The sequence below is a fragment of the Vicugna pacos genome, chromosome 8, assembly GCF_048564905.1.
Source record: "Vicugna pacos chromosome 8, VicPac4, whole genome shotgun sequence".
Classification (NCBI taxonomy): domain Eukaryota; kingdom Metazoa; phylum Chordata; class Mammalia; order Artiodactyla; family Camelidae; genus Vicugna; species Vicugna pacos.
Window position 1 is genome coordinate 51141646 of NC_132994.1, and position 12320 is coordinate 51153965.

Below are 12320 nucleotides of genomic sequence, written 5' to 3' on the forward strand. Positions count from 1 at the left end.
CCTGTGGGCATGTCCAGATGGCAGTGAATGACTTGCATTCATGAGAACAGCATTCACCGTTTCATGGTTGCCAAGGTAAGCAGCAAAGGCATGCCCTCTGTACTCTATTGCCTTGTAAAGAAACAGTCTCTAAGGTAACAGACTAGCACCCTTGAGGCCAGTGATCCCTAGTATTTTAGACTTGGTGGGGAGGTGGAGGGGAGGGGAGAAGAGCAGAGAGACAACATGAAATAATCCCAAGAAAAGCACTTTTTGTTATTGTTCTGGCAACTGAAAAAGGGAAAGACTTGGGGGAAGAGGAGGGGGTTCAGAATTTTCCACGTTGGGATTAATAGAGATTTAATTCAGATCTGCCCTGCACATTGTGAGTGTAATGCCCTTTTTATAGGTTAATTTCAGGGACAGAGGCAGCTAATGGTCCTAGGCGTGACCGAAGGGCCAGGCTGTGGGCTGCTGAAGACTGTGATTGTCAGGCGGTGAACAGGCAGGCACTCTGATTCTCTTGGAATATGTGGCATTTTTAGGATTGATTTTCTTTTTTTGTACTGTATCCCCTTACTGCTATCATTGCAGTGGTAAAATGTCACCTGAACAAGATTCTCAAGGAGATATTGCTGGCTCAGACTTAACAGTCTTGATGGGGAAGAATTTTTCATTGGACCACCTCCAAGTGCAGAAAATTCTCAGGTGACAGCTTCTAGCCCTTGTAGTCAGCAGTGGTGTAGATTGTGAACCCAGTAGGTAATACTGGGATATTATGTCCTTTATAGAATTTGGCACATGGTTACCACTTAATACATGGTCTATTGCAGGGGAGAGGGGTTGTCTATTGAATTAGAGAGACTCTCACATGAAAAGAGGAGGATGGTTTTTGATAGCTGAGCTTGATTTTGGTATTATTGGAGAAAAGGAACGGTTCCTAAACGTCACAATAGGAGCCTGGAATATAGAAACACAATAGCTTGCTTTTGCTAGCGGCCATCTTGTTAATGTTGTTCAGGTGTTACTGAAATGGTGTTGGGGAGAGTGTTTACTTTTTAAACACTTACAGACTGTAATGAACATGTCTGGTTTGATTGACATCATGTGAAACCCATGCTTAACTCCAAATGGTAAGTGAACTAGGCCAGGCTAATAAAGAGTCAGTCTGGGTTAGGAGAACTTGCGTTCGTTCAGGTTCTTTCCCTCTGGTTTACTATCAAGAAGTGTACTGGATATTTAACAGGGAAGGGCACAAGTGAATAGACGTGTGTCTTTCATGCTCCTTGATGTGACAGCAGAGGGTCAATGAAGGAGTCACTGCAGCCTTGACAGGGACCCACTCGGTCTTGAGGGCAGTGAAACTGCCCCCTTTTCATTAACCCCTTTGAAGAGGATTAATGCAGACCTTTGAACCAGGCTGGGAGAGGGACCATTATCACTCCAGAACCAGCTGCCATGTAAGGGGCTCCTTGCTGTAAACCGGTTAACTCACTACAATGGTCTCCTTCTCGCTGTGTCATCTAGGCTACTTGGGCCCGGGCCGGGCCTACCACAACAAGATGATATCAACCGCAGGAGGCCCTGGAAACCATCAGTCATTTCCAGTACTGAAATGCTATCCATTCCCAGAAAATACCATGTTAGAGGGAGGGTGAACTGAAGAAAGCCTTCCTCACACCGGGAAGGTTACAGAGACACCCTCTTAAGAGCTGATTACTAAAACCTGTATAAAAATAGAATGACAAGACTCAAAGGGGTCTCCTAAGATTCACTTGTTTAATAGTCTGCCTTTAAGCAGGTAAATAAGTCATTCAGAAAAGAGTTGTTCCTTTTCTTAGTATTTTCAGAGGGAAATGCTACACATAATCCCCTGAAAGTTTATTCCATGTTGGGGACTGAATGTATGTGACTGGATGGGTGGGTTTTGTTTTCCTTCCTTTCTTTCTTTCTTTCTTTCTTCCTTTCTTCCTTTCTTCCTTTCTTCCTGTCTTCCTGTCTTCCTTTCTTCCTTCCTTCCTTCCTTCCTTTTTCTTTCTTTCTTTCTTTCTTTCTTTCTTTTTTTTATAGTCATCTCCTGTAGCTTCCAGGGAGGTGATATTTGGAAATGAGTCCAAACCCAACTTTAAAAAATGAGTGGCCTCTGGCCTCTCTTTTCTCAGTGTGGGGAGATTTAGAGATTGCCTCTTCTGATTCTGGTCTGTAACATTACCACTGGCATTGAGTGGGTTCTGAGTATGTCCAGGAGCCAGGCTAGCTTTGAACTCCAAAAAGGAATGGGGCCAGAGTGTGCTTAGGAGAAAAATAAGTAGGCTCTCTTTGGTGGGACCCTGAGGGACATTTTCTGTAATTCTACAAATCAACATTAGAATTATGACTTGAAAGAAAAAAGACTGCAGTGGAGAAACATGTGAGATATACTTTACATTGACTACCTCAACTTCCTTCATTGATGAGGGATGACATTGAGGATATAAAAAGAATAATGATTTTTTTTTAAGTGAGAAATTTAGCTCTGTGTCTACAGCTATAGGATTTAAAAACAAAATCTCGATTTCATGGACTCTCCCAGAATCTCAGATATGAGGCTTCATTTGTTTTATGGCTGGGTTCAGATTTAATGGCTTAGCAGATTATCATGTTTACATCAATTGTAATCATTGATTTAAATATGTTTTTGTGCATGACAGTGAACACATTGATTTTAAGACAAATTCTGATTTCAAGACATTAAAATGTAGCTTAGAATCAAGGAAGTATGGTTTTATGAGAAAGGCGATATTAATATTTCACTATTTTCTCTCACTTCCTTTTACTATCAAAACTCTGGTTAGATTTGTCAAAAATAAATTCAAGTTTACTTAGTTTTCATATTTTGGTGGAAGCTTCTTGCACGATGTGATAAATCAGATTTCGATCTCATAATAAAATAATCATGGGAAAGCCTCCACTTTGTCTTCTAGAAAATATCTTCATTCACTGAATTCCAGTTAAAATTGTGTGTTTGTATTTTATATAATTTGGCCTCAGTAATGAGGAAGTATTTTTACAGGGTGCATTGTGATGGGGTAGAAAGAAGCCTGAACTGGGAAGCAAATAGTCAGAGTTTTGTGCATGTTCTGCTATGTGTGTGATGTCGGCGTGATTCAGCTTGAAATGTCTTGCGTCTTTCTAAAGCTGTGGGGCCTCAGATTAACCACTAACCATACTATATTTATTTCACTGGTTTTCATAATAATGAATAAAACTGACTAGAAATAACTTTTTCAAATTACTCATATTATAGTATTATTCAACATGAAAAGAACTACCTAGTATTAACTCATTTACTTTGTTAAGACTAAATCTTCCTTTCAGGTGAGGGTTAAAGGCAATGCTTTCTCTCTAGGTAGATACCTGCAACGATCCGTTGGTTGCTTCATAGGTGGGGATGCTCTTGGGGTCTTTCCTGTTGCTGCCTAGGCCACCCATGGGGGACTGGTCCTGGAAGAAGACTCCTTTCAAAGTGAAGTCCAGAACCTTGGGCTGGAGCCTTGACCTTCCAGCTGTAGGAGAGTGGAGGGACATCATGCTCCCCTGCAGTGGGAGCAGTGTCCTCACTGACTATGAAAACTCTGGCTTTGTTTCCATACCCTGTAAGAGGGAACTCCCTTTCTGGGGTTTGTTTCCTTAGAGGTGTTGAGTTCACAGCCTCGCCATGATTGAGTGTATGCAAATTACACTGGTATGTTGATCCCAGAGATGGTCATAGTGCAAGTTCTGGTTTGGCTACCCTCACCCATATAGCGGAAGATGTAATTGATGTGAAAGTTATTTACTCCTAATATGTTGATGCTGAGATGGGATTGCACTTAGGCAGCCCTTTTATATTAGCATTGCATTTAGAACTAGGGACTTAAGTCATGATTCAAATATTCGACAGTCGTACAATCAATAAAATGAAGGGACTGGACTTGGATTTTTTCATGCTCTAAATAAATAAATGAATACGGTATCTCTAAATTTTTTCTCAGGTCCAAATAAATATGGATAATATTCCTAAATCTACAATCCAGAAATCTGATTAGGTAACAATGTATTTCTTATTTGAATGCATGGTACTAGAAGATTCTCCTTAGTTCCAAATTTAATTGTCTGGAAGTTTATTTTTAGAAATTCATTTTTATTAAAGTAAAAGGGAAGTAGGAATGCAGGGACATAGTGATGAGACATGAAAATCAAACTAGCTCCTCTCAATTTTCTCCATAACTGTGCTCATCACAAGTGTCAGCACGAAGTGCAGTCTCTTAAGAAAAACTCACCTTTTGAGTGTGAGTTGATTTAGAGCAAATCTGAGAGAATTTTCCCCAAACTTATATAAAAATTAAAAACCACATAAGCAAATAGAGAATTCTGGATGCCAAAGCTGATTTTTATCCTAATTTCTAAAATGGGTCATGCCCAGTCAGAAATGGCTGGGAGATCTGGGTACAGTGTAACAACACACAGAATCTGTAGTGTCTGAATGGTATTTAAATACTATTGATTAACAACAATAAAAACTGTTAGTATGTTTCTGCAAGTTCCCTTAATTATTTTATACTATATACATTGGTCCAATTAAAAATGAAGATAAAAACTAGGAAAAATGGGTTGTTTTCTTTCAACTCAGAAATTTTTTTCTCATTTTAATTCTAAAGGCATTTATCTAATCCTTTCAACTTCAATGCTTTTCTGTTCCACTTAAAATTGAGGTGAAAGAACTACCAAATTTTGTCTAAGAGATTGTTTATTTATTCATATCAGTTTACGGCCTCTCTTAGAGGTCTGTGTGACCTAAGGGATGTGAAAGTGGGGTCCTTTTATATAACATTATTCCACTTATGGTCTCCTGTAAAAGTGAAGGGACTTTTGCATTATTATTTTATTATTATTATTATTATTATTATTATTATTATTATTATTATTAATTATATTTTTAAAAGAGGCTTGTATCTATTGTGTTAATGTTAAAAGCAATCAATTACTACAACTAAATCAGCATTTATTGCCATTATTTCAAATTACTGCTTTAAGTAGATATAAGTAGATACTTTCATGGTAAAAAATAGGTGAATTTATGTTGATTAGCAAAATTGTTTCGGGAACTCCTGAAGAAATTGAGACATTTCTTTAGTTTCCAGGAAAATCCAAGTCTACATCTCTTTCATCCTATTTGAGAGATTATCTGATTGGAAAATATTTCCGCAATTGCTAAGGTCATATCTGTTATGAGGCCAGTATTTTCACACGTATAATTATATAAACACATTCTATTTAATGTTGGTCTTATTTCAAAAATCCATAGCTTTGCTAGCATTTCTTCCCACAAGGAAGAAGTCCAGATAAACATAGATGACCTATTGCACCCGAAAGGAATTATGGAAGACTACAGTAAAACTGATGTCCAAAGGAAATAAAGACTTCCAAATGGAGAAAAAGGATTTGAGCAACCAAATTCCTGAGGTCCAACTTCTGTTTTATAAAGTATGTTCTAGCGTCTAAGGAGCCATTGTAACCTCTGGTTAAACACAAAACATCTGTCTAGTCTCTTGACAATTAAAATGATTTATTGTTGAAAAGCCCTTACAAAAACCTATTAGAGAGTCTGTTATGCTCATCAATAATATACTCTCAGAGGCTGTGTCTACATGATGATGAGCAATGGAATGAAACAAGAAGGTTGCTTCCAAATAGCTAAAATACATGCTTTAATCTCCCTAGTTTTCATCATTACAGTTGCTATCATTTATTTTTTTTTTATTGTGGTGAAATATATATAACTACAAAATTACCATTTTTACCATTTTTTAATGTATAGTTCAGTAGCATTCCACACGTTGTTGTGTGACCGTCACCATTATTCATCTCCAGAACTTTTTAAACCTCCCACAATGAAACTCTATACCCACTGAACAATCACTCCCCGTTCCCTCCTCCCTCTTTTCCCGTGGTAACCACTGTTCTGCTTTCTGTATTTGACTATTCTAGGTACCTCATGTAAGCGGCATCATATAATAATTGTCCTTTTATCTTTGACTTATTTCACTTAGTGTAATATTTTCAAGGTTCCTGCATGTTGTAACATCTGTCAAAAGCCACAATAAAGTTTACTCTGAAAAGTAAAGGATCTTTATAACAAGAAGCATCTTGTGGACAAGGTGAACATTGAACTTCTGATTTGTTAATGGAAATGGTTTATGTGTTTTCTTTTTTAAAAAAAATCAGGCTCTGAAGTTATGTCTCAAGAATGATGTCACACTCTTCTTCACTCCACTCAAAAAGAGCAAGGAAGTTCGCAAACTCATATTCAACACTATGCAAAAGAGTGTTCTGTGGTCTCTATACTTCCTTGACTTTCAGTTTGTTTAATAGTCATTGCCAAGATATACCCACTGTTTTAGCAGCTTGCCCTCTGTATTTTAAAATGTCTTTAAAAACAGTATTTTTTTCCTGACTTAATTTAAACCAAAACCAATAGGTATTTATTGGTATCAATGCTATGCTATGAGGCCACTTTTGGAGTGCCAAATATACACTGGACCATATACAATGGTCCTTGCGCTTAAAGGGTGAAGATTTTTCAGGGGAAACAAAATGCATAGTCTTGAAACTGTTAATAATAAAACATAATAGATGAGAATTAAGAGGCAGTGTTGTGGGATTGATGGTAGATTGCCTGGAAGCCACGTCCCTGAGTCGGGTTTGGACGATGCTCATTCCTAGTTGTGAAACTTTAGACAAGACACCACTGTGCCCTTGTTATCCTTACTGTAAAATGAGGGTGTTAAGCATGAAGGGCCCATCTGGCTTTTGAGTCAGGGGCGATTGTATGAGTTTAAGAGAAAGACAGTCACTCAAGATTTCAGGAAGGAAGTGGGATATAAATTGGGACTTAGAAGATGAATGGGGGCTGTTGCCATTGGTGGGGGGCAGGTATAAGTTTCCTCCTATTTGATTATAAACTGCTCAGTGGTGGGCATAGTGCTTTGTTCAGTTTTGTAGCATTCTGGCATCTTGTGCAGTACTAATAAATTTCCAAAACCCCTGAAACATTTATCCTCTGGCAGGATAAACTACCAGTCCCAAACGCATCCAAGGCATTCTGTGCCCAACTCTTAATCAACCTCGTCACCAGATAGAACTTTTTGTTTATCTGTTTGTGTCTTTGAAAAGCAGGGATTATGTCTCTGATCTCTATCCCCAGTGTCTGTCACGGTCCACCACCTGTAGTAGGAGCCATTAAGATTTGTTGATAGAGTGAATGATGAAGATAGAAAAGAAGGCATAAGATTTTGAGTAGAGGAGCATCACTGTGAAAACTCTGCTTGTGGAAAATGAGTCAAGCAGGGGTGAGAGGGAAGGATTGGTAATAATAATTATTAATGTAGCCTCATGAATATCAAAAAGTGTGCATTATGTCCATGTCTTTGTGCAGTAAGGTAAACAAATGCTAGTAGAAAGAGAGAGATTCATTACTCTACTTAAATAGCCCAGATTTTCCTTGATGGTATGTGCCATAGTTTGTACTTACATACTTGCGATCTTTGCATCTCACCTATAATATGTAAACTCCACGAAGGCGGGGGCCATGGTGGTTTTGTTCACCGGTGAATCTTGAATATCCAGCAGACTTCCAGGAATATACTTCGTTTCTATTATGTATCTTTTGAAATAATGAGAGAAAATAAGTTAAGGAAAGGTTGCAAAGGCAATTCAGACCACAAGGAGAAGCAGATAATTAAATCTAAAATTTTAAATATTAAAAAGGAAAATAAAACCCTTGCCTTTCAACATACAGGAAATAACACAAACTGATGGGGTTACCCACAGAAATGTGGGCTTTTAATTCTCGGTGTATCTGTTTAATTGGTTCACATAAAACTTCCTACAGGAAAATAGTCTTAGGTCCATGTTTCTTGATCATAACTAAAGTGTGCAAGGTTGTTGGTAAAAACAACCACATTTAAAATGGGTCCAGTTCAGGAAGTTATTGTAGTATTAGGATCTTTCTTCCCCTTTTCCTAGCAACCCATTTATTTTTTTTAATATTATTAATATTAGTCTTTTTTTTAAAATTGAAGTATAGTCAATTTACAGTGTTGTGTCAATTTCTAGTGTACAGCATAGTAGTTCAGTCATACATAGACATACATGTATTCATTTTCATATTCTATTCTTTGGTGTCAGACTAGGAAGAACCAACTCACATTAGCTGGGCTGGTCTCCTGGGGATTCTGGCTGGATCACAAGGAAATATTTTAGGACACTTCCAGACCAATTTGGACAACTCAGGAACTTGAGATAAGCATCCTTATTTTTAATGTTTATCTCAGCTGCATCTCAAGTGTGGATCACCTGATGTTTATTTGGAGAATAATGTTGCCCTTTTAAAAGGACATTGCAGGGCTTGGTTTAAATACCATTTCTGAAGTATTTTTCAGTTTTTTTTAGTATATTTCAATATAATGTACTAATTATTATTATTTTGAATATGTCCAGCGTATAATTATCATAAAGTCTGAATTACAGGATCTTTTAAATGAAGCAGAATTGTATTACTTTTAAATTCATAATGGTAACAAAGTAGAACTGTTTGAGCAAGGATAAATAAAAATCTTGCAATTGACATCTTAATTATTTATTAGAAAGTATGTATTTTAAAAATATTTTCTGGCAAGTCAAGATTTCTTCCTAGTCGGACATATTCCCATATTCATTCAGTACCTATGCTGTATAAGGGTCCATGGGAGGATACAATAGTGAATAAGAACCAGGACTGTGTGTTCTCTGTACCAGCAAGAGAAACAGAGACATATAAGTTGCCTTGATTAAAGGTGCATGACATGAATGCATCTATAATTTTGCTGAGACACCAGTTTGAATGGCAGGCCTGTGGCGGGGGAGCCACTTTGCTCCTATGTCAACCTAGTCACTTCATTTCAGCTTTGCTGCAGAGTTTAACAAGACAGTGCAACTTATTAAACACTTTGGGTGAAAAATGCTCTTTTAAGTGACTTTAGGGGAAGGCAACCTATGACCCTCAGTAGAAGTCATATTTCAGAGGAAGTAAGAAGCCTGTGAAAATACTTGTGAAACTGAGGACTTCTGAGCTCTTCATATGGGTTACACTTATCTATAATTACCGCCTCAGAAATCATGTTTGAAAAAATTTTAAATCTCTATGTTAGTTTATTTAAAAATAACAAACTCATATGTGAACATAACTAACAATTTTATAGAAATAATTGTTTTTCAAAGCAAAAAAGTAGTGAGAAGAGTGGCATTGTTTTCCATCCTAGAAATTTTAGGATATTTGAAAGAAGACAGCAGTGTTCTGATGCTTCTGCCATCAGTTTTTTGTGTGTGATATTACACACCAGAGAGGCAGTCCTAAATTCTTAGTAGTATTAAGAAAATAGTTTTGACTTCACAGAACCCCTGAGGGGATCTCAGGGACCCCAAACATACCGGGACCCCACTCTGAGAGACACCCCTCTCTACACTCAAGAACCCACTGATTAAGCCGCTGCCACACTGGGCGGGTTGTGATAATGGCCTAAACCAGGCACGGACAGTAAATACCAGAATGATTCAATGAGCATAACCTGAAACAAAGTAAAGAACACCTAATGCTTGTGTTGACTGGAGCTTAAAGGCAGAATTTTCAGCTTCTAGGTGCTTCATTTTTCCCCTTTGTGTTAAGAAAAGTAATGAGAGGAATAATATGGGTTGCTACAAAGTTCGCATGAGATGATGGATGTTTCGCATTTGGACCACTGCCTGGCATAAAGCAGGAGCTCAGTGAATGATCACAGTTAGACTTTGGTTAAATTCACCTGCTAGAGGTGGAGGGAAGGGTGACCTGGGAGAAGGGCACCAGGGGCAGGATGGGGCCAGGACATTCTGGGACTTGTGTATAAGCTGCACGAGGCAGCAGATTGATTTGGGAAGGAAGCCAAAGGCCCAATGGTGGTGGTTCTTTCAGGACAGGGTGGGTGCTTTGGATTCCATTCCCCATGGAAGAGGGAAATCCTTGAAATCATAGAGGGAAAAAGTGGCCGGATTAGATCCTGTGCTTGATTGGAATCCATTTCTACCTGTCATAGTTGCCTCAGTGACTTGCCTAGCTTGTTCTTTCTCTTTAGGTGGGAGGGGAGAGAAATTGTAAGTCAGTGTCTGTATCCTCAATCGGGGAGAAGTTAAAATTAGCACTGTTACTTCTGTTTTCCTTCTGGGCAACCTGAAGGCCATGTGCCGCTAACTCAGTTATTGACACTCATACCCTCCTTTGGTGCTACATCTGGGCCCCAGATACCCACTGCTGTGTTTAGCTGGTTGATGGATTTAGAAACTCGTGTCCAGTGATCTAGGGGCTGGAAGGTGGTTTTTAAGGGAAGTAGGGTTTGACAAGGACAAGGACAAAAAAAACTCCTGGAAAAAATAAATGAATTGCATTCAGGATGTATTTCAGAAATCCCCCTGGTAGGATGAGAAAATCATTCTAGCCTTGCCAGGGCTTTATTGCAGATCTTTTAGCCAGACCCCAAGCAGCAATCGCCCTGACCATAATTCCTGCATTCATTTACTTGTGCATTGCTTTCTATTACTCGTGGTCATCTCTTAGACTTTGAAACTCTGTGGTATGTGAATAGCTTTAATACTTCGGATTTTTTTTTTCAGTAAGTAAGTCATAATTTAACTTTATTTTGAAAGCCTCCCAATGACCTAAGGATTTGCATCTTTATTACTTCAAAGGGATGTTGTGAAGATAAAGTGAGATAATATACGTAAAAGTGTTTTCAATTTTTATATATAGGGAGGTGCTTTGTATGTATATGTGTGTGTGTTTCTTCTGTCTTTAGTAGTTTCAACTTCAAAGAAAAGCAGGTTCTATGCAATAAGATTTTTCAGTTGGTTGAGAAGCCTGAGCTGTATCTGAGTCAAACTGAAGAGGTTTCTTTCTGTTTTGACATGGTAATAGGTCATGGTTGAAAGAAGCAGAGCAGTGGATACAGACAGGAATGTTTTAATGTCCTTGCAAAAAAAGAGAAGAAAAGAATCATTTTCTTTCCATAAATCTCCCTATCTCTCAATTGGTGGGATTGGAAGTTTTAAACTCCGGGATTTTATTTTTTGTTTCAGCAATGGCAGCATGGTGCCCTTGAAGGGTGTCTTCAGCATTACTGCAAAGAGTGTGCTAAAAACAACATTTCAGATACAAAAATGGGGAAGAAGTTCTATAACTATGCCAGCGTTCAAGATGCAGCTAGGTCTCTCACGTTGCTCTCAGTGTAGTGAAGGCAATTTCGTACTAGCAAGAGAATGCAATTAGAAAAGCAAGTAAGGCAAGAGGATGCAAATTATTCTAGTTATGTATCAATAATTTTTATTCTTTTAAAAAGTGACATATTCTTCTCTGATTATAAACATAAAACGTCTTTGTTAGAACTTTACAAAACACACAAGGGTATATAAAGATGAAAATGAAAATTGCTCACAACTTTCTTACAAGGCAGGGATAATTACTTTGACCTTTGCCTATTTATTTCCTTTTAACTTTTAAAATTCATATGTATTTTGCTTGTTAGTAAAATTGGGAAAATGCCACCCATATATTTTCCCACATGATTTTCCCCCTCATTATCATGTAAGTATGATTCCACGTTGTTAAATAGAGTTTGAAAACATTTTAATGAGTGTCTCATGTTCCATTTTATGGATAGAAGTGGGAGGTAATATGTGTAGGAGTTAAGGCCATGGACCCTGGAGCCAGACTGCCAGGTTTAAATCCCAGCTCTGCTGCGTGCCAGCTGAGTGCCTCTGGGCATGCTACTCAACCTCTCAGTATTTCAGTTTCCTCACCTCTAAAAAGAGACAGAAACAGTCATACAAAGTTCATGGGGTTGTTGTTAAGAGTTAAATGGGTTAATTGTATTCATCAATCCATTTAGAATAATTCCTGACACAAAGTAAGTATGATTATCATTAAAATAATAAGCAATCCACAGTACATTATTAATAATCATTATTTAAAAGCCATTATTATTATTAAATAATAAAGTAAGCCATTATTATCATTATTGCATGACTAAATTAGTATAATGTTAGATGGGCTATTTCTCTTTTTTGTTATTAAAAATCAAGCCACGATGAACATTCTTGTAACTTAGTCTTTTTTCCATCCAATTATTTCCCTAGGATAGTTTTTTTCGAAGTGAAATTACAGAGCCAAAAGCATTAGATAAATGACTAAACTGCATTCCAGAAAGACTGCAGGACTTTACCTTCCCGCTTGCAGCTAAGGAGCTTGTCTGTTTCAC

The 12320-nt window shown here is 37.7% G+C and overlaps 1 protein-coding gene and 1 long non-coding RNA gene across 7 annotated transcripts in view; one reads left to right on the plus strand and one right to left on the minus strand.

Moving 5' to 3' along the window:
• The window catches only part of LOC116281493 (uncharacterized), a 195498-nt gene that overhangs the window by 65548 nt on the left and 117630 nt on the right, over positions 1-12320 (plus strand). The gene's annotated exons all lie outside the window — the stretch shown is intronic.
• The window catches only part of LOC140697728 (uncharacterized), a 58103-nt gene that overhangs the window by 40729 nt on the left and 5054 nt on the right, over positions 1-12320 (minus strand). For both annotated transcript variants that reach the window (XR_012075014.1, XR_012075013.1), the window contains exon 3: positions 7556-7663. This is a non-coding gene — a long non-coding RNA (uncharacterized lncRNA). The remainder of the gene's footprint in view (positions 1-7555; positions 7664-12320) is intronic.